The sequence below is a fragment of the Stegostoma tigrinum genome, chromosome 23 (assembly GCF_030684315.1).
Source record: "Stegostoma tigrinum isolate sSteTig4 chromosome 23, sSteTig4.hap1, whole genome shotgun sequence".
Lineage (NCBI taxonomy): Eukaryota > Metazoa > Chordata > Chondrichthyes > Orectolobiformes > Stegostomatidae > Stegostoma > Stegostoma tigrinum.
In genome coordinates this window covers 7,120,718-7,144,588 of record NC_081376.1, presented here as the reverse complement: position 1 = coordinate 7,144,588, position 23,871 = coordinate 7,120,718, and positions in this window count along the sequence as shown.

Below are 23,871 nucleotides of genomic sequence, written 5' to 3'. Positions count from 1 at the left end.
TCACCCTTCTGCACTCCATTGAGTACAGACCCAGAGTCTCTAATCATTTGTCGTATGTCAAGCCCAAATTAACTTTTAATTTCTCCAACTACTGCGGTTGGATTTGAATTTATAGCTCTGGGTCCTTCATCTGAATTACTCAGCCAGCAACAACACCACTATGCTAACATCCTCTAGTACTGGGTGGTCACTGCCTTTCTTGAGAAGACATTGCAGTCTGGCTTCCTTTCTATGATGCCTAACCACAATATGGTCTAGCTGTGTTTGTCCACCATCACCATTGCAGGTTGTGAGGTGTTTTCTGTCTTCTTTGAAACTAGGGTGTCTAATAGCACCTGTGGGTATGACACAACAAACTAAAATTCCATTACTTCTCCAAAATCATAGGCACCAAGGACACCCTCCCCTTTAAGACTTGCATGATTCCTTTGAAACAGGTACAACAAGTTTATGCAGGCCACCCTCAATGCATGCAATATGACAATCTCTGATTAGCTAAGCCTGCCAATGAGCAATGATAAAAGCACTGGAAAACCATTTGTTTTATTTTAGTCAATCAGGAGACCAAATTTTAGACCTATTTGCACTGAATTCAACAGACACAGACTTGAAGTACATAAATTATGCTTCCTAAAAAGCACTTAATACTTTCCCTCTGAATTAATATATAACGATCAATAATACTGGCCTTGTGATTGCTGCAAGCATGTTTCCTTGATTTTATTTTGCATATGGTTGAGTCAATCTCAATTCACCTCTTCATGAACTGAAGACAAACATTTCTTTTTGCATTCCTAACTTCATTGCTATGGTTACTGATTAATGGAGATGTCATTAATTTAAAACACAATCAGAATCATCCATAAATTACTCGAATACTAAAATTGAAGATTACCACTTTTTTTCATAAGATGCCTATTTAGCTGTTAATCCTCTGACAAAAGCTGAATTGTTGCCTCATTCCAGACCTCATCCCAGTGGGGAGAGGCCTGCAACTACCAAGCAATAGCCAGCTAATGGAATAACAGAAGCTGCCACCTTCCTGGATCTGCAAATGGAGGGTTTGCTTCAGTTTGCGTTCCCCGCATCAGTGATAATATTCTTGCCATATCTAACTGTAAGGAGGTACATTAATTCTGTTTAGTTGAAGATCTCTGGCAGGATTATTTGAAGGTCAAACAATATGTACTGGACAGAATAAACTCCAAACACAGCCAGTGCCTCCTGCAGAAAGCCTGTGGACCATGGTCACCTGATAACATCCAGGTAATTGGTTCACTTGCTTATGTTGAACTCTGAAAGGGTAATCATTTTTTAGCAAAGATAGTGATAAATGAGAACATATAAACAACAGCAAGACTGGTTATACAGGGAGAGGGACTGTAAAATTAATAAGTACAAAAGACTAAATGTCCTATGCTATTTTGGCAGTTTGAGAACTCTTCCAATTCTTGTAAAGGTAGAATCTCCTGGAAGTGCAGCTTTAGTCCTTGGCTGTATTCGGATGTGTTGTGAATGTGTTGATTGTTGTCCTGATGGTCGATTAAACTATTATTACCTGGGTGTGTTCTTTTTTGTTTTCGTGCACAACTGGCTTACTGTACCCTTCCCTCAGCTGGATTCTGGTTCTCATCAGTGTTGCTTTGATAGATATTTGGCCTTTATATATTCTGAGATCACTTTGCACTTTGGAAACTTCTGTGAGTAAGCACACTTCCATTTGGGTGTGTGACAATATCTCGAAGCCCTACTTATAGTTGAGGCTATAAAATGTATTTGGTAAGGCCGTTCCACCTAAGGAACGATCCTTACCGAGTGCACCATTGTGCTACCGTCAAGGAGGAATGCAAATTCAGGCATTTCTGCACATCATTTAGACTATCTGTGAGATGAGAAGGCACAGCTTGAGATTCAGGGCCAAATGGACATAGCCTTCATCCACATGCCTCACGCATGTAGAGGTCGTAACATTTAATACTGCCAGCTATAGTAATCAGGTCTCCAATGGATATTTTGGAGAGACCCAGTTTCTTGAGGTGAGCAGCACTCCTGGTGTAAATGAGCCCACGGCAAGATATCACAACTGGAATCTGTTTAACCATCACAATTCTGTGGCCACCCGCAGCCAAATATCTCCGTGTAGCGGCAACCACTTAATCGCACCCATATTTCTCACATTTTGATGTCCGTGTTTCCTCCATACGTGGTTCAAGTGGCTCGTCGACATCACATACATAGGCAGTATCATCCTCAACCATTATGATGTCTGGTTTGTAAAAGGATGTCTTCAATGGAATCCTAGGCTCTATTGTTATTTCAGCCTCGGTAACATGTCGCAGTTGTCGCACTAGTTGTTTAACAATTCGGTTATGTCGTGAGCTGTGTGTGTCATGTGTAATTGTACAACTTTGCAAAATATGGCTGAGAGTCTCTGGGTTGCCACAGTTGCCTCGGCATTTGTAGTCACCAGTTCCATGGGCTCCCCAAGCTCTCCTAGTCTTCATCAAGAGTGACCCACTCCTCAGTTGAGTTACTCTGATAAACAACCTGGGGAACATCTTGTCATTCTTCGACAGCCTTCTATGTGGTATTTAGTCAGCTTTCACCCCCTGGAGTATCTTATAGTCAGCGTGGGACAACATGTGCTCTCCCCAGCCCTCCATAGCCTCTTCCATGTTAAATACCTCCATTTTCTCAATCCTACCCACTCTGGACATCTCTCTGCATACGGGCTGGAAGGAATTCGCATCGCCAATGCCGGCATCCAGGGGGTTTCTCTCACCAGAAATCTTTCCAGTCTTCTCCCTTTTTTGAATGCGCAGCCCACCATCCTTTAAGGTGGAATGTATAAATCCAATGGGAGCGTCCTTGGGAAGATGGAGCCAACCTCTGATGGCCTGCCTGACCTGCTGGTCCATAGCCTGGAGGATGTTTCAATGTGCCTCACCCAACATCAGACTATATCTCAGCTTCAGGATCAAATAATTCCGGACGATCTCCACCCGCTGTTGTGGTTTTAATGGGGTACGCGAAACTTCATGAAGCATATCATGCAGTATCTTCTTGTGGGGCATTGGTGCCCGTCCTTTCCAACTGAGCAGGACTCCCAAGTATTTGACCTGGACGGTCGGACCCATAGATGGAATCTCCGATCCAACACAAAGATCTTCATCTCCCTGGTGGCCACCTTGTGGATTTCTTCAATCCCACGACCAAGAGGGTCATCGATTTTGCTGGTTTGATTTTCCTATCCACTTCATTCGGGGACGCTGTTAATTTCCCCAATTTCTCTCTCAGGTGTGGTTCGTTTTCGGCCAAGACCACCAGGTCATCCGCATTGGCCACCACATCCACCCTCTCACCAGCGAACTGGTGCCCTATACGTCCATCAGCCAACTCGATCACCTCATCCACCACCATGGTAAATAGCAGTGGAGAGAGGGGATCACCCTGCCTCACCCCCCCCCCCCGGCGGCTCTGATCATGGTTCCACCCAACAGGGCCTCCGCTCCATCATATCCACTCTTCAACAAAGCCACCAGTAGGGGTGGCACTCCAAATCCTGCTGTCACCCAGAATATAGTGTTGTGGGCGACCAGGTCAAGTGCCTTAGACACATCAAAAAATGTGCAAGCTAGATTACCATATCTCGCGCTAGCCTCACGCAGCACCGCCATCACCAGCTGGGTGGCTTCAAAGGTTCCATCCATCCTTAAGAAACTGAACTGAAAGGATGGCAGGTCTAGGTGGGACATCCATCTCTCAGTCAGGATCCTGTGAAGCACCCGGAGCACCACAGATGTTACAATTATTGGCCTCAAGTCTGTCGGGGACCAACGTTATCCAGGAAACTTGCAATCTCTTGGGAACATACTCCAAGGTGATAATGGGTATGTGGCCCATTTCCTTCCATGCGCCGCCGCTATTTCCTCAGACAACAGTCTATCTGCACCGGGTGCTGTTCCCTTGAAGTCCACTATGGCTTTTCTCACCGCGTCCATCTTGCAAAGACATATCAGATCCCATCTTGCATCCAGAATCTTCCTAATCAGCCTATCAGCCACCTTGTGCTTGCGTGACAAAAGATCCTTCCAGTATTGTATTGTGTTATCGGTCCAACATTTGTTGGCAACTACCATGTCCTTCCACTCCCCACGGAGGATGGATTTAACCATATAGACTGTCCACTTCGCCCAGAGGGACTGGGCACAGGCATACTCCTTGCACCTCTGTTGTCTTGCGCTTAACTGTTGCCAACTCTGTAACCCGAGCCCTCAATGGTATCCACTTCATTTGCAGAATTTCATCTGCATGCTCATCCAATACTTTTCTTGCTTCCGTCACTGAGCACTCCCCCCAGATGATCTGTTCGACCAGACTTCGGAGTACATTGGACCCATACATCTCCATGCGGATTACCTGCAACTGTTGGCTAGCTGTCTCAAACAATCAACGACACCATTTGTCATCTACGGCAACATGATGTTCTAAATCTAATGGAGTGGCAGTGTGGGGGCAGCGTTCTTCACTTCCCCTTGGTGTTGATACAGATGTTGTCCATGTCGGCTGCTGTTTTCGCCTTGTTGTTCCTCGTTCCTGGAGTTCAATTCTAGTGGGTCCCGGGTCCTTTGCTGATGTAGTACTTGCCTCATGGTCCTGGGTTCTACCCTCTGGTCTTTCTTTCGATGGTATGGACAGGGTTTCTCCTTCGCTCACTTGGGCAATAAACGCCTCCGGCATTGGACTCACCCCATACCCAGATTCAGGCCAGCCGATAGATTTTAACCTCACCCTCACATTCCCTCAAGTGCTCATCTTCATATGCCACCCACCTTTGTTTGACCACCTTAATGCCCCCTAACCTCTTCATGCTGGCTTCCTCAGGGTGTTGTATTCTTTGATGCTGGGACAGGCCAATCTTTATACTAAAGGCTGCTTGGCAGATCTCACACTTCCACCTTGGCTCGACTTTGGTGTTACATGGATGCGAGTTTGCTCGCTGAGCTGGAAGGTTCGTTTTCAGAGATTTTGTCACCATTCTACGTAACATCATCAGTGAGCCTCTGGTGAAGTGCTGGTGTTATGTCTCGCTTTCTATTTATCTGTTTAGGTTTCCTTGGGTTGGTGATGTCATTTCCTGTGTTGGTGCTGTCATTTCCTGTTCTTTTTCTCAGGGGATGGTAGATTGGCTCCAACTCAATGTGTTTGTTGATGGAGTTCCGGTTGGAATGCCATGCTTCTAGGAATTCTCGTGCGTGTTTCTGTTTGGCTTGTCCTAGGATGGATGTGTTGTCCCAATCTAAGTGGTGTCCTTCCTTATCTGTATGTAAGGATACGAGTGATAGTGGGTCATGTCGTTTTGTGGCTAGTTGATGTTCATGTATCCTGGTGGCTAGCTTTCTGCCAGTTTGTCCAATGTAGTGTTTGTCACAGTTCTTGCAAGGTATTTTGTAGATGACGTTAGTTTTATTTGTTGTCTGTATAGGGTCTTTTAAGTTCATTAGCTGCTGTTTTAGTGTGTTGGTGGGTTTGTGGGCTACCCTGATGCCAAGAGATCTGCATAGTCTGGCAGTCATTTCGGAAATGTCTTTGATGTAGGGGAGAGTGGTTATGGTTTCTGAGCCCGTTTTGTCTGTTTGTTTGGGTTTGTTGCTGAGGAATCGGTGGACTGTGTTCATAGGGTACCTGTTCCTTTTGAATACGCTGTATAGGTGATTTTCCTCTGCTCTGCATAGTTCCTCTATGCTGCAGTGTGTGGTGGCTCGTTGGAATAATGTTCTAATGCAGCTTCGTTTGTGGGTGTTGGGATGGTTGCTCCTGTAGTTCAGTATTTGGTCCGTATGTGTTGTTTTCCTGTAGACGCTGGTTTGAAGTTCCCCATTGACTGTTCGCTCTACTGTGACATCTAGGAATGGCAGTTTGTTGTTGTTTTCCTCCTCTTTTGTGAATGTTATGCCAGTAAAGGGTATTATTGATGGTCTTGAAGGTTTCCTCTAATTTGTTTTGTTTAGTGATGACAAAGGTGTCATCCATGTAGCGGACCCAAAGTTTGGGTTGGATGATTTGCAGAGCTGTTCCAGTCTCTGCATTACTGCCTCTGCTAAGAACCCTGATATCGGAGATCCCATGGATGTACCGTTGGTTTGTCTGTAGGTTTTGTTATTGAAAGTGAAGTGGATGGTGAGGCATAGGTCCACTAGCTTGATGTTGTCCTTGCTGATGAGGTTGGTGGTGTCTGGTGCATGTGTCTTCGGTTCTTCTAGTAGTGTAGTCAGTGTTTCTTTGGCCAGGTTGATGTTGATGGATGTTGGTGTTACCTTCCGCATAATGCGCTTTTCTGTGATAACAAGATGTGGAGCTGGATGAACACAGCAGGCCTAGCAGCATCTTAGGAGCAGGAGAGCTGCTAGGCCTGCTGTGGTCATCCAACTCCACACTTCGTTATCTCGGATTCTCCAGCATCTGCAGTTCCCATTATCTCTGATGCATTTTTTTGTGTCCATTTAGCCCCGATCTCGACCTGTATTCCTTCCCACACTCCTCGCAGACGAATCTCACAATTCCTCCTTGGCTGCTGTGAGCTGAAGCAGAGGCCTCGGACTTTTCCATTTCTTCTTGTGTTGAAGTAGCACAGCTGTTAAACAACTGGGGATGCTAACCCCATTCGAGTCGGTCGACATTTAGCCACATAAAGCCTGCTTCCAGCGTTAACCATGAGGAGGTGGTCGACTGTGTAACTAAGAGAGTCATTGTTACTCCTGCCAAGTGCCAGTCAAGCACCATCTTCATCCTCCCTTGTTTATCAAAGGTGTCTGTCCTGTATCTCAGAGAACTTGGATATATGGTTGCTTGACAATGTTGTTCTCACTTGCCCTCCAAACATGGTCTCTGCTGGTGATGGTTACCACACATTCAGAGGTATAACAAATCAACACACAAATCTTATGTTTCGAGTCTAGATGATTCTTCATCAGAGTGATTTGAACATTAACTTGTTCTCTCACAATAGATGCTGCCTGACCCACTGTGGTCTCCAGTATTTTTTGTTTCGAGGAGATTCCAGCATCTGCAGTAATTTGATCCAACACCAAAATCTTGTTTGGTTATCTTACACAGCAGGATGAAGGTTTATCATTTGGCAATTTGGTCCCTTATGTCTGTTTTGCCATTCAATATGATCGTGGCTGATCTGTTTGTGTTTCAGTTTCCACATTCTATCCCTGACAACCTTTGATTTCCCTTGTCTGACAATAATCCATCAACCTCCACCTTAAAAAAATATTCAACGACCTTACCTGCACCACCTTCAGAGGCAAAGATTTTAAAAGTCACAGAGCCCTCTGAGGGAAAAAGAAATGTTCATCTCTGTCCTAAAAGTGCAACCCCTAATTTCAAAAAATGGTTCTTGTCTCACTTATGAAAGAAAACATAATTTTAATACCCATCTTGTCACGATCATTCAGAATCTCATAATCTATCATTCCATTTTTTAATAAACTCCAGAGGACACAAGCCCATTCCATCCTATCTTTCTTCATAAAATAACCCACTCATTCCATGTATCAATTTATTAATTTTTTTCTGAACCACGACCAGTACACCTATGCTCAAATAAGGAGATCAAAATTGTACAATGTATTAGGCATGTCATCTCCTCAATACCCTTTATGACTTAAGCAGAACATCCTTACTTTGATATTCAATTCTTCCTGTAACAAAGAATTGCAGCCCAGTAGCCTTTTGAACTATTTGTTGTACGTGTATCTAATATATTATGATTTATGCGCCCAATTCCACTGCACCTTGGAATTCTTACAATTGTTTGAAATTTAAGAAATTCTCTACTTTTTATTCTTCCTGCCAAAGTGAAAGACTTCACATTTTCCCAATCACATTCCATCCGCCAGATCTTTTTCCCACCCTCACAATTTATCTGTATCAGTCTGTGAGCTCCTTATGTCCTCTGAACAACATATTTTCCTACCTATCTTTGTGTCACCTCAGAATTCAACCAACATGTTTTGCACTTCCTTCATTCAACATATTGATATAAATTGTACAAAGTTGATTCCCCCAGCACCAACCCTGAACAATGCCACCAGTTCAATCAGCAAGACCATTAGATTTGGATAGAACACACAGCCCTGTAAAGTCTGGCAGCATACTGTGGCCCAGCGTCAAGCACTTTTTCTTCAGGTGCACCAAACAGACTGAATATGCCACTCAAAGTGTCATGTTTGACATATTCTTTAACTGTTTGAGAAATAATCAATGCCTAAGGTGAAGCTATCCCCATTCAGCGTAATTAGATCTTTGGTGATTTAAACTAAGGGGCATAAAGAATCTTGTGCATTTGTAGAGGTTCTCCATGTTGCTGTGGCAGGTGCCTCCACCATGCTTCACGAACTTTTCAGTGTCAGCATATGCCTGGCCCATTCATTGCATCACATGCTCAATGTCTTGTCTCTTACGAATAGTGTCTTTGGTGTGGTCATAACAGTATGTTCTGGTGGAGAGCTACAGGCATAAGTGTTGTTTTTCCTTGAAGTTAATCCCTCATGAGACACCAGGCTCATCTCTGTAAGGCCAAAAGAATCTGAAATGCCTCATACCTCCTTTATCATATCAGGCCACTGTTCAATTATAACTTTCCACAGTACCTTCAGTTGTATGTTGTTAGCGCTTTCAAATTGAAGCTGTTTGCATTTATGTTGATCAAAATATAATAAATTGATTTTGAGAGCATCCTCCACCTTAATATCCATGCAATTGACTTGCAGATCCAATGAAACATTTGCATCTTTGTTCAGGTTTAGGGATCTGTCTTGTGTATTTCAGGTGACCATTTCAGTACCATGTTTGTAGCAGATGTTGAAGTTATATCCCTGAGCTTTATGAAACACTTTGATAGGTGTTGACACTACCATCAACTTCATTATCTGCTCCAATAGTTCAACCACTGAAATGTCACATTCATTGCCCTTGTTGAAATAACTATTGACAAATCAATCTATTGTTTGTTATAGTTTTTGCTTGAAGTGATCGATTCTAAGAAATTAATTTCAAAGACCCACATGCAGCTGATCTTCCACATTTGATAAATACTTTCTGGTTCTCTTTAGATAAGTCCAAGGTATTGATTCTCTATAACCTCTTGTTGCCAACTGCTATCATTATCCTCACAGCTTGCCTTCATGGTTCTGAAATTCTGAAGCCTCATTTAAAACAGTTTGAACTCAATTAAGAGATCAGTGGCTTTCCACTTCATGGGGTGGAGTTTGATATCCATCCTGTTTTTGTGCTTTTTATCTTTTCACTTTACATTTAACTTTGTGCACTCCTTCTTATGTACAGTTTTCGTCTCCTTACTTGAGAAAGGATGTACTGGCACTTGACGGGGTGCAGAGGTGGTTCACTAGGTTGATTCCAGAGTTGAGAGTTTGGCTTATGAGGAGCGCTTGAATAGACAGGGTCTATGTGCATTGGAATTTAGAAGAATGAGGGGGGACCTTAGAGAAACATATAAAATTATGAAGGAAATAGAAAAGATAGAAACAGGGAGGTTGTTTCCACAGGTGAGTGAAACTAGAGCTAGGGGTTATAAATAAAATAAGGGGGAGCAGATTTAGGACTGAGCTGAGGAGGAATTTTTATTGCCCAAAGGGTTGTGAATCTGTGGAATTCCCTGCCCAATGAAGTAGTCGAGGCTACAACATTGTATGTTTTTAAGGCGAAAATAGATAGATTATTGAACAGGAAAGGAATTATGGTGAGCAGGAGGATAAGCAGAGCTGTCCATGAGAAGATCAGCTGTGATCTTTCTGAATGATGGCAAAGCAGGTCTATTGTCTGGCTTGAAACATGTTTCAGTGTCTGTTCTGTTGGTTCTGCACTGTTGCTGAAAACAGCCTGCTCTTCTTCGGTAGCTTGAATTGAGACATGCTTTCTCTTACTTAATTGCAAGACTGAAACTAGATGGCTGTACAAGTTTGAATTAGCCTTTAAATAAGGGACTTTGAATCAGCCAGCTGCCTGCAAGACCTTGAGCAGCTCAAAGGTACTCTTATTGCCAAGAAATTTTATTTTCTTCTGTGTTCTTCACTGTGAGATTTTCTGGACTGTTGATCTATTCTGTTAGCTGCTACTCCCCTTGGCTTTTGAGCGTGTGGGTTAGGTGCTTTTGTTCATTTTTCTTCAAAGCCCAGCTGCACAGCAGGTGATAACATTCTTGTGTTATCTAAATGTAACACAAATGGAAAAACTTGGATTCTGTTGATGTCAAGATCTCAGGTGGGATAATTTACAATTAAACCAATATATACAGTACAAAGTAATCTCTAGATGTTGGCTGTGCCTTGAGTGCTACAATGTGGAAAGCCAATGGCCCGTGTCCTGTGATAGCATCCCACTATTTTGGGTTACTTGCATATGGACTTCTTAAAGGGACATCACACAAAAGGATGAAAAGAGGAAACACACTTTACAGCTTCCCCGTCCTATACTACGTCACATCCATATTTCAAGGGCTCAACAGCCTGGATATGGCAAGGTACCACACTTATCTGGAGAATTGACCCATTGTTGAACATCTCAATGTTCAAGCAGGATCCAGTCATGTCTATCTCTCCCAGTGGCACCGCTAGTGTAGTGCAGAGCTGCAACAGGTGGAACTTTCTCTTGAAAGCTCACCTCTAACTATTAAAGACTCAAAAATATGAATTGAGGTGGCCTTGTCTCTGACACTTACACTGGGATACGTGGAATCTCCCCTCAGTGTATACCCTAAGCGGCTGGTCTCTGTATCTTCGCTGGAGGTCTGCTACATGGTCTAAACAGTGTGGTGAAGACTTGTTTCATAGGACTTTACATCTGCTGCATATGCCAGGTTCTATAGGAATCTTCATCCTACCCCTTAAGTAGATCCAGCTGTCCATATGATGGTCCTGGAGGATACAAAAATGGGTTGCACTTTCATCTATAAAATATTTTATAAGAGCTGTCAATTTTTTGAAGCAATTGGGAGTGACATTGCTTTATGAGAGTTGTTGTCTCTTTTCCTCAAGTGAATTGAGTGGGACTAAATAAGTGTAAGAGAGATGCTGTGAATTATCTGGGTAGCTTTCATCACATCAGAGATAGTAGGAACTGTAGATGCTGGAGAATCTGAGATAACAAGGTTTAGAGCTGGATGAACACAACACGCCGAGCAGCATCAGAGGAGCAGGAAGGCTGATGTTTCGGGCCTAGACCCGTCTTCAGAAAATGAAGCTTTCTGAAGATGGGTCTAGGCCCGAAAAGTCAGCCTTCCTGCTCCTCTGATGCTGCTTGGTCTGCTGTGTTCAACCAGCTCTACATCTTGTTATCTTAGCTATAATCATATGTTTACTCCTTCTCATCTGGTCAGACATTGAATTACTTATCGCACTGATGAGACGCATTCTTCAGCCATCAACCGGACGTTCTGGTTAGTAACAAAGGACCCATTTTCTCCCACTGCCTCCATACAGCACATCCAGAGCAGAGGCTGGGAAACCTGGCCTATTCTTCACTCACTCTTAATTCCCTGGCTTGCTTCGCAACAAAGCTCACCCTGTTTTTATCTCTGAACAGGCTTTGAATAATTGAGGGAAATCCCTCCATGGAGGCCCAAGTCAGGCCCACTGACGGGCAATTGAGAAGCAGAACTCTAGGCACAGAACAACAACTGAAATCTGACATTATTACCCACTCCTTCATGTACATTGCTCATTTTTGTACCCACAACCGTGCTGAATTTGAATTTGAATTAGCTTTTTTGTCACATGTACTCAAATAAGTAAAATGAAAAATTTACGTCATTACTTTACAGCGCTATCTAAGGTACAAATGTACCAGATTCTTCAGTTACAAGATTAATTACAAGATTCTTCAGTTACAAGATTAATGTCACCAACGCACTGCCATTTTAGGTGTGAAATACTTCAGTACAATCCTTCGTTATGGAATAGAGAGATGGAGAAAAGTTACAATACAGCTACAGTCAGTATAATTATAGGTCAGAAAAACAAGAAACAACATTAAAAAGGCAAACATCACTGTCTGTCTCCAAAGTCTCTCCACCTCAGACCTGCGCAGGGGTCCTCCACGTGGTCTGACCACCGGCTGTTGCTACACTCCTTGTCAGGCCACTGCCCCACTTCGCACCAGGCTGCTGGTCATTGGCATGCCCACTCCAGGCCACCAGCGGTTGGCGAGCCCACTTCGGAGGCTGGAGGTTGGAGACCGGTCCACGTGTACAAGGCCCAGAGTTCTAGAAGACAGAAGAGGAGAAGAAAAGAACAGAAAGGAGAAAAAGGGGGAGAAGAAAAGAAAAAGAACAGGTATAGCAGATTAGCTCTGGCTGGAGCATCCTACTCTGCTGCCAACTTAATGATGAAGCCAGTGTGTTGGAGCACGGTTGGGAGAGATGAGCAGGGAGGCCTCATAAACACTTTGTGTTGGCCACAAACCTGAATAAGGCCTTCCAGGCCCCATGTTGGGAGTTCCAAGTCTTTATCTTGGACCCAAGTCACTCATATTCCACCCAAAGCTGTGTTCTGTTTGGGGAAACTTGTGTCTCGTGATGCAGAGTTGACAGGAAGTCTATGGAGTGGGTGTAATCCTGAGGCCTCTGTCACACACAGGTGGTGAGTCTGTTCCATTTCTGGGGAGTATTTAATGAAGGCAATAGGCGTATTCACTTGCCTTTTTCAAGTGAGTTAAACTAGCTTCCTGATTGGGTTTGTCTCTACCAACAAGCTGTGTTTCCAATTGTATTAAATGAGCCACGGTCCTTTCCATTTGAGTTCACTGTGTTATTACATAACTTGAACTAGAATGTATGCCTTAAATATGCTAAATGACTGAGTTTCCATAGCCCATTGGGTACAGAATTAGCTCTCCTTGCCAAGGAAACATCCTTTTTGCAGTTACCTCATCGAGGCCATTAAGAATTTTGTACATTTTAATGAGATACGGTCATAGAGTCTTACAAAATAGAAATACACTCTTTGGTCCAATCAGACCATACTAAATATAATTCCAAACTTAAATAATCCCACCTGCCTGCTCCTGGCCCATATCCTTTTCCTATTCATGCACTTGTCCAAATGTCTTTTAAATGTTGTAACTGTACCCACATCCACCATTTCCTCAGGAATTTCATTCCACAGGTGAACCACCATCTGTGTAAAAAAAATGCCTCTTGTGTCTTTTTTAAATCTCTCTCCTCTCACCTTAAAAATGTGCCCCCGGTCTTGAAATTCCCCATCCTAGAGAAAAGACAACTACCACTAACTCTATCTGTACCTCTTATTATTTTATAAGCTTCTACCAGATTGCTTCTCAACCTCGTATGCTCCAGTGAAAAAGTCCCAGCCTATCCAGTCTTGTTTTATTATTTAAACCTTCCATATGGCAACATCCTGGTAAATCTCTTCTGGACCCTGTCCAGCCTAATAACATCCAGCCTATAACTCGGCAACCAGAACTGAACACAGTATTCCAGAAGAGGTCTCATCCATGTCCTGTACAACCTCAACATGATTCCCAACTCCTACATTCAAAGGGCTGAAAAATGAAGGCAAGTGTGCCAAATGCCTTTTTAACTATCCTGTCTATATGTGACGCAAACTTTAAAGAATTATGTACCTGCACCCCTAGGCCCCGCTGTTCTACAACACTACCCACGGCCCTACCATTAGTTATATAAGCCCTACCCTTGTTTGTTGTACCAAAGTGCAACACCTCACATTTATCCAGTTGAACTCCATCTGCCATTTTTCAGCCTGGTGGCCTATTTGATCAAGACCCCTCTGTAATCTTAGAAAGCCTTCTTCACTGTCCACTATGCCACCAATTCTGGTGTCATCAACAAGCATATTAGCTATGTCTCCTTTATTGCCATCCAGATCTTCATAACAATTCATTTTACTAAACTCTGGAGAATACAGGCCTAGTCTCCTCAATCTCTCCTCAAAGGACAGTCCCATCATCCCGGGAACCAATCTGGTGAACTTCTACTGCTCTCCCTCCATGCGAAGTAGATCTTTTCATAGGCAAAGAGACCAGAACCAGAAGTGCACAGAATACTCCAAATCCAAATTTACCAAAGTTCTATACAGCTAGCGAGTTTTGAGAAGATTTGTAGCTCAGGTTGAGGTTCTGGATGTGAGTTTGCTCGCTGAGCTGGAAGGTTAGTTTTCAGACGTTTCGTCACCATTCTAGGTAACATCATCAGTGAGCCTCCGACGAAGCCACTATATAACTGAAGCAAGGCATCCTTACGCCTGTACTCAAATCTTCTTGAAGTAAAGGCCAACAGACCATTTGTCGAACTAATTGATTGCAGCAACTGTATGATAGCTTTCATTGACTTTCCTTTTCTCATTCATGGAGTGTGGGCATAGGTCAGCATTAATGGCCTTCACTATTCGCCCTGAAGGAGGTGGTGAAGAATCTGCTGATACCCTCATGAACAAGAATCCTTTGAACGGGTTCCTTTGATCATTGACACTTCCTGGTCTCTCAATATTGAAGAAATACCCTGCATCCACATTCTTTCTACTAATAACTTTGCGAATCAGTTTATAAAAGAATATGGAATCCTCAGCTTTATATATGGGCCATAGAGTACAAAATGTTAAGATATTACACATTATATTAGTTTGACCTCACCTGGAATGTTGCATCCAAGATGGACGTCATGGCTTCAGGATGAATTGGAGGTTTTAGAGAGGGTGTAGGATATAAGTCATTAGATATCTCCAAGGATAAGGTATGGATTGAAGATGTAGTGATTGTTCACAAAAGAACAGAGAAAGCCGAGAAGAAATTTGACAAAAGTGTTTAATATCATGGAAGGTTTAGACAGGATAAGTAAGGAGAAACTGGGATGATGGGACTGTTATGATGGCCAAAAAGCTAATAATGAGACAACACAGTTTTAAGGTGAATTGGGAAAAATATCAGAGGTGATATGTAGTACAAAAATATTTTAAGCGATAAGTGATTAGGATTTGGAATGTCTTTGGATTTGGAAACAGAATCCTTCAAAAAGGAAGGAAAAATGGAGAAAGACCAGGGTAATAGACTAACTCTTCAAAAGGGCTGGGATGGAATTTGATGGTTTAAGTGGCTTCTCTCTGTAACACATTACTCTATGAATCTACCATTCAATTTTGTTTGCACCAAGAAAAAACATTAACAAATTCAAAGATGTTTCTTTACTGGTTTAGTGCTTGTGTGTTGACATCATTCTGTGGAAAGTTACTTGGACTCCTGCATCTGCTGGGCTGAAATGTGGATGATAAGATACACTAAAATAACATCAATCGATGGGAGACTGAATTCAGCACTGGCTAATGTTATAGTGGTAGCAAAGTAATTCGACTATAACTATAATTGAAGTGACTTTAACAGATTAAAATTTCATCTGGGTTATTTGAGAGATGAGTTGTTGCATTGTTCTCACACAAGGAGAGCGGTTGAGTGGAATCATGGGAAAGGATGTTTCAGGGATGACTCAATAAGTTGCACTACCTCTCAATTTTCTTTTTATTTTTGAACACTAAATCTATAATCCCCATTTCTTGTTCCCTTGGACAGTTTCAGCCTTGTCAATTGAATTTAAATAAGGTTTTTAAATCGCTTTTCTTGATCTACAATGAAAATGGGGACTGAAACAAGCCATTCAAGTGCACAAAAATATACTCTGACAAGCCTCAGTCAAATTATCATTCCCCCTAAGTTGGAGCAATTCTGACAAATAGCTCTTCTTTCAATTGTGGGTAGTTATTTCACAGATATTCTCCTCAGTCAAAGCACAGGGATCTATTTATTACATTTTTGTCCAAATTCTTTGTGCTATTTCATTCCCCTCTTTGTAATGGCCACCTTGACATTCTCCACTTATTCTTTAGTCTCCATGTTATGATTCATGCTGAGGAAAAGAGTGATGAAAGATTAGTGTGTTTGTACTTGATAAACAGTAACTGCATCTCTCAAAGCAATTTTCATAAAACGAATTATATTGTCCAGTTGCTGTTCATGGGTATTGTTGGTACAAGTGTAAGATTTCCCAAGTGCTGTGTGGATTTTTAATTCAAGTTGTGCCTTTCTGTTAGGAATTTTGGGAGAACACAAGAAGCCAGTTTTACTTCCAATAAATTGCCCCTTTTCTAGTTGAACCCAAGCTTCAAACAAGTCAGCACACTTACTTTTGACTTTCCTTTATCATTTATGGTTTTTATATTGAACCCATGTTGTAATTCTAATTCTCAATTTCTTTTCTACTCACTCTTATTTGTTTATGCTACATCACTTTTCTGACCTTTCACAAGCCATTTTGTCTTCCCTCAGATTATAGTTTACCATCCAGTATTTTGGTTTGGTCTTTCTCAGTCATTGAACCACACTACGACTTCTACTTTTGTGATCAGCTGCAGCCATTTAAACATTGCCATCTCACTAGAAGCTCCATTTCCCTACCAAAAGTGTGCTAATAAACTAATCTTCCAACGCTAGTATCCCACTCGCATTAGGGAGTGCTTTCACACCTTGATACATGATTACCAATGTCCTTGAAGGCACCATCTTGAACCTCATTCATCTTCAGCTGCATGTTTCTGCAGCAAACTGTCATTGCAGCTTATAAGTCTTTACTTTCCACCTCTTTCGAAGGTAATGCATCCACCAATGCACCAGTTATTGCCTTCTCCTCAGCAATATACCCCTCAGCAGGGCAGAAGGTTTTCTCTTATAGGTACAATGAACATCAAAATTTGGCAGGAAGGAGGTGAAATCCCAACACAAGGGTCTACAGTCAGAAGATCAGCTGTCCTGATAGGTTTGAGTGCCAGGCTCCCATGATAGCTCATTGTTGACATATGCAGACTCCCGAAATAATATTGTGAATGGAAGACAGATTATCTTTGACAACAAGGAATACCCCTATCCCAGTGATAATGGGAACTGCAGATGCTGGAGAATCCCAGATAACAAAGTATGGAGCTGGATGAACACAGCAGGCCAAGCAGCATCTCAGGAGCACAAAAGCTGACATTTCGGGCCTAGACCCTTCAACAGAGAGGGGGATGGGGAGAGGGAACTGGAATAAATAGGGAAAGAGGGGGAGGCGGACCAAAGATGGAGAGAAAACAAGATAGGTAGAGAGGAGAGTATAGGTGAGGAGGTAGGGAGGGGATTGGTCAGTCCAGGAAGACAGACAGGTCAAGGAGGCGGGATGAGGTGGTAGGTAGGAAATGGAGTTGCGGCTTGAGGTGGGAGGAGGGGATGGGTGAGAGGAAGAACAGGTTAGGGAAGCGGAGACAGTCTAGGCTGGTTTTGGGATGCAGTGGGTGGAGGGGACGAGCTGGGCTGGTTTTGTGATGCAGTGGGGGGAGGGGAAGAATGGGGCTGGTTTTGGGATGCAGTGATGGAAGGGGAGATTTTGAAGCTTGTGAAGTCCACATTGATACCATTGGGCTGCACGGTTCCCAAGCGGAATATGAGTTGCTGTTCTTGCAACCTTCGGGTGGCATCATTGTGGCACTGCAGGAGGCCCATGATGGACATGTCGTCTGAGGAATGGGAAGGGGAGTTCAAATGGTTCGCGACTGGGAGGTCACAACACATCCCTCACACCCCACCGCTGCCACAACCACCCCCAGAGGATCCCCCTCGTTCTCACATACCACCCCACCAACCTCCGGATACAACGCATCATCCTCCGACACTTCCGCCATCTCCAATCCAACCCCACCGCCCAAAACATTTTTCCATCCCCACCCTTGTCTGTCTTCCAGAGAGACCACTCTCTCCATGACTCCCTTGTTCGCTCCACACTGCCCTCCAACCCCACCACACCCAGCACCTTCCCCTGCAACTGCAGGAAATGCGAAACTTGCCCCCACACCTCCTCCCTCACCCCTATCCCAGGCCCCAAGATGACCTTCCATGTCAAGCAGATGTTCACCTGCACATCTGCCAATGTGGTATATTGTATCCATTGTACCCAGTGTGGCTTCCTCTACATTGGGGAAACCAAGCGGAGAACACCTCTGCTCGGTTCGCAACAAACAACTGCACCTCCCAGTCGCGAACCATTTTAACTCCCCCTCCCATTCTCTAGATGACATGTCCATCATGGGCCTCCTGCAGTGCCACAATGATGCCACCCAAAGGTTGCAGGAACAGCAACTCATATTCTGCTTGGGAACCCTGCAGCCCAATGGTATCAATGTGGACTTCACAAGCTTCAAAATCTCCCCTTCCACCACTGCATCCCAAAACCAGCCCAGTTCTTCCCCTCCCCCAACTGCGTCGCAAAACCAGCCCAGCTCTTCCCCTCCCCCCACTGCATTCCAAAACCAGCCCAGCCTGTCTCCGCTTCCCTTACCTGTTCTTCCTCTCACCTATCCCTTCCTTCTACCACAAGCCGCACCTCCATTTCCTACCTGCCACCTCTCCTGCCTCCTTGACCTGTCCGTCTTCCCTGGACTGACCTATCCCCTCCCTACCTTCTCACCCATACTCTCCCCTCTACCTATCTTGTTTTCTCTCTATCTTCGGTCCGCCTCCCCCTCTCTCCCTATTTATTCCAGTTCCCTCTCCCCATCCCCCTTTTCTGATGAAGGGTCTAGGCCCGAAATGTCAGCTTTTGTGCTCCTGAGATGCTGCTTGGCCTGCTGTGTTCATCCAGCTCCACACTTTGTTATCTATACCCCTATCCCAGTCCAGGTCTCAGCCAGTACAGTATACTCTGTACAGTATACTCTGTTCTGCATAAGAGAAGTTGGAGAGTTAACGATGTCCGAAAAGGCCTGCATGGAGAGAATAGAAGGTAACAGCACTCAAGATAGCCAATCCTCCTTTCTTACCTCACGAATGGGTAACTGGGAGTGCACTTGATTATCCTCCTGTCACTACCCCAATAACCCACACTCACCCATTTTGAGGCACAATCTGACTTTTAAGCAAAAGAGTTCAATGGGCACTCCTAATCTGAATGTACTTCAAAGCACTAATACATAAATTAAAAAATGATAACTGCTTTATCTGTAACATGGCTCAAGTGGCAACGTTGCTGGGTTGTAATGCAGAGTGATGCCGACAGTGTGGGTTCAATTCCTGCACTGGCTGAGGTTACCATGAAGTACTGTCCTGCTCAGTGTCTCCCCTTATGTGAGGTGTGGTGATCCTCAGGTTAAACCACCACCCTACTCTGTGTCTAGTAAGAGAGTTGCCCCATGGTCCAGTAGGACTACTATAACTTTACCATCACTTTTGCTAGATCAAAGATCACAAGTCATTTTCACATTAAAGTGGAGGCAAACTCAGGAGGTGGGTGTTAGAGAAAACTAAAACATTTGTGTGATCATACACATAGGAAGCTAACTTTCATCAACAGACTAAGTGTAATTCACAGTCATTAAATATCTCCAAATTTCTTCTAATCTTATTTTAGCTTTGCCAATTTTGATCTTGTGCCACCAGTTCGTCAATTATAATTTAAAGATTAAAAAAATGTCATGCTGCTGCTTAGCTAGTCTGAGAAGGTGTTTTGATTCTCCAAGTGTTTCCATTAGAGATGGAATCAAATTGCTGTGGAGCAGCCACAGATTCAAAAATCAAAGTGAGGTACCCACGACGTATGACTTCATAACAATTGCAAATGTGTTAAGATTAGGGATTGCAATCACTATGAAATTTGCATTTGCAATTAACATATAGCATCATGCATACAAAAAAATGCTTCAGGTTGGTGCAAATATTTTTGAAACCTAACAGTCTTAACATATTACAATGTTGACTACTTGTAATAGAAGCTATGCTCACAAAAAAAATGGGTTAAAGAAGTGAGACAATCTAGCTAAGGGTTGAACCTTTCCCATCAGATATACCTTAAATCAATCCCACATGTAGCAATGGAGATTTTATCAACAAATCTTCACATCAAAACTGGTAGCACAGTGGCTCAATGTTTAGCACTGCTGCCACACAGTGCCAGGGACTTATGTTCGATCCAGCCTTGGGCAACCGTCTGCATGGAGTTTGTACATTCTCCCATTTTCTTTGTGGGATTTCTCCAGGTGCTCCAGTTTCCTCCCACAATCCAAAGCTTTGCAGGTTTGATGGATTGGCCATGCTAAATTGTCCAAAGTGTCCAGGGATGTGCAGGCTAGGTGGGCTAGCCATGGGAATCCAGGACTACAGAGATAGGGTAGTGGGATGGGATGTTGTACAGAGGGTGATTGGACTCGATGGGCCAAATGATCTGCTTCCACGCTGCGGGGTTCTATGAAATTCATGACTGTGAATTATAAGGAGAGGTTGGATAGGCTGGGATATATTTCCCCAGAATATAGGACATTGAGAGGTGAACTTAACAAGGTCTATAAAATCATGAAAGGCATAGATAAGGTAGATAGCAAACAGCTTTTCCCCATGGTAGGGGAGTCTAAAACTAGAGCGCATAGATTTAAGGTGAATGGGGAGAGATACCAAAGGATCCAGAGGGGCATTTTTTTTCACACAAAGTGTGGTAAGCACTTGGAACGGGCTGCTAGAGGTAGTAGTAGAAGCGAATGCAATCGCATCATTTTAAGAGAGATACATGGATGGGATAGATATGGAGGGATATGGATCCAACACAGGCAAATGGGATTAGATTAATGATAAAAACTGGATAGCACAGACAAGTTGGGCCAAAGGGCCTGTTTCCATGCTGTAGATCTCTATGACTCTATGGCCTGGATTGACCCCCTATTCATAAGAACGTAAGAACATAAGAACTAGGAGTAGACCCTTCAAGCCTGCTCCGCCATTCAATAAGATCATGGCTAACCTTTTTATGGACTCAGATCCACTTACCTGCATTCTCTGATAGCATGAACTTTTTAAGATCATTCAGTACAAGGTCATCCCTGTGAAGGGTTCATCTATTGCTACAGCCCACTGAAATGCATCTGCATTTGTTCAGAATGCTTCCTGTAATCTCACTCCTCGTCAAAGCTCCTGTATATAAATGCTTTTCCAAATCTCATATTTAGAAGCCATGATCAATGACTGATTTCCTTTATCTCTCTGCATAAGATTACATAAAATTTATTGGATCATAAATTTGGTTTAGTACGTCATCAGGCATAATTACAGTTGATAAATGAGAAGCGACCTGGGTAATCTTGTACTGCATATTGTTTTTAGACAGCAATGTGTTCTAATGAGTAAAGGTAGTCCCTTTGTTTCACTTTCTATATCATCCGGGCTCCTGGTTCATCTGATTCATGAAAACTCTGTCATTACTTCATTTTAGTAAAAGATTCTCCATGAGTATACAGTTTTGCCCTTTATTTTTCCAACTATTCTTTCCAGACTTTTAACTCTTTTAGGCTATGAATATGTAATTGTTAATATGAATGCACAAATTAACACAATTCCTGCATCAATTCTCTGGAATGGGCTGTACCTAATCACTACTCCATGTAAAAGAAATCTCGTGTTGAATTTTTCACACGTCTTCAAGTGAGTTGCTGATTATCAGCTTGTTCTAGCTGTCACACTGTGGCCCATCACAGGTTGGCTCAGGGATCGATGGAGAGATTGCACTGTAAATCCTGGTGTAGGAGTTCCAGGTGAGTGGGGCCAGTGGGTTGGCGGGAAATGGAAGAACACTACTTCACTGTTCTGTTCCTCTTTCATGTTGCAGCTAGTCCCAATCAGTCCAGTCTCACGTTCTCCTCACATTCCCTGTCCAAATCAAGGGTAGTCCCAAGCAAATTGCCCCTGAACAACACTTCCTTCATCCAAGTGACCCCAATAAGGTGGAACAGCATAGCATTTACTTTTTAGTGTTATAGAGTCATACAGCTCGGAAACAGACCCTTTGGTCCAACTAGTTCATACCAACCATAATCCCAAACTGAACTAGTCCCACCTGCCTGCTCCTGGCATTAAAGTGAAATTCAGCACTGGCGTCTTTTCAGGCATTTACTTTACCAGGACTCTGGCCTTTATTCATTTCTTGATTTCACCATTTACTTTCTTATGTATGCCTTTCACTGTTAGTCCATCCCATTAAACCTGATTCACCTTAATACTTTTCCCACACCTGATGACTCATTATTGCTATCAATCACCTATAGCTACAGAATGACTTTGCTACCAAGGTTTTCACCACTGAAATAGCTGAAGAGATTCTTATAAGCTTCTCCCCAATAATATGTGTATCAACATACAGGAGTATAATCAATGTTGTTAGGACACAGTGCATGAATGTTTCCTGTGGATTTATAAAATTTGATATAATCTGCCCAACACCAAAGAAGTAGCAACTTGCCATGGTACTGAAGTAGATGTATACCCTTGGATATGAGACAACAGATCACAAACTGGCAAGGGTTGAAGTAGACATCAGGTGAAAACCAAGAAAATAAAAATAGTGAGTATTTCTGACTTGTGTAAACATTATAGATGGCACCTCCTCCACCATACACTCTTCACCATCATTTCTCTTGTGGTCCAGCCACATTCGCAGCTCCCACTGAGCTGCAGAAGACTTTGGTATAATTCAGTGCAGCTCTGTGAGGTCAAGGCTGACATATGCATCAAAGATGAAGATGTGTTGCCATTCTCAATATGCAAGGCCACGGTCAGGTCAGGCATGGAGATATTTAATTGATTGTTTGTCACAGATTGGTCTATCTGCAGCATAAGCACCAACATCTCAGAAAATACTCCCTGAAACTTGAAGCAGATTTCTCCATTCTCACTCTGCCAAGCTCAGCAGAACTTGGACTGTACTTGACCTTCTGTCACAGAGACTCCACTGCTAGCCACACCACCACCACATATTCCTATTGAAATCATAGAATCGTTACAACATAGAAGGAGGCCATTTAGCCTTGCGTCTCTATGCTGGCTAACTGACGGAGTGATTCACTGAATGTCACTCCCTTGTCTTTTCCCTGTATCCCTGCAATTTCTTCCTAAGATCGTGATCCGCCTACTGAAGAAAGGGTACATATGCCACAGAAGCAGTGTAGTGGAGATTCACTAGACTGATATTAGAGATTCCAGGATTGTTTTCTGAGGAGAGATCATTCAAATGGCCTGTAGTCAGGATGAGAGGAAATCTGATTGAAACATATAAAATTCCACCAGGCTTGGACAGATTGGTGACAGAGAGGATTTTTTTGTTCTCTTACATTTTAATCACTCCACATTGGTGGCTGCATTTCAGTTGTCTCAGCCCAGGACTTCTCTTCCTCTACCTCTCCATCTCATATTTCTTCTTAAGATGTTACTTAAAACCTCCTTCTTTGATTAAGCTGTTACAATAATGGTAAATATGGACTATCAAATTTTAACCTTCATCATTTGATTGTCATACAAGACACATTTCATTGATCAAAGTGATTTTACATAAAGGACAAATGCTGATCTAAAATGACTGTCACTTGACTACAGATTGAGGCAAGTCCTGGAGATATATGTGGAATAAACCACACTGCCTTTACTGAAATGACAATTTTACCTGAAGTCATTGAAACCAATTTGCTGTTTTAAATCACACTTATATGATAATTTCACTTATTGGATGATGAAGGCTTGCCTGTCAGTCAGCCATCTTAAGAAGACAGTGGAGCCAAACTTGAGAATACACAAATGGACTATATTTTTGCAAATTTTTTTTTGATCAGCAGTGCAAAGAGAAGAAAAACATTAACTCGTATCAAGAAGGGCTGGAAATCTGTCTCTCTCTTGTTTCTCTCATCATCCTGGATGGCAGAGACTGATGAAAAAGTAAATTGGGGAGATCACTCAGAGAACACTCAAGGATATCTGCAAAGTTCA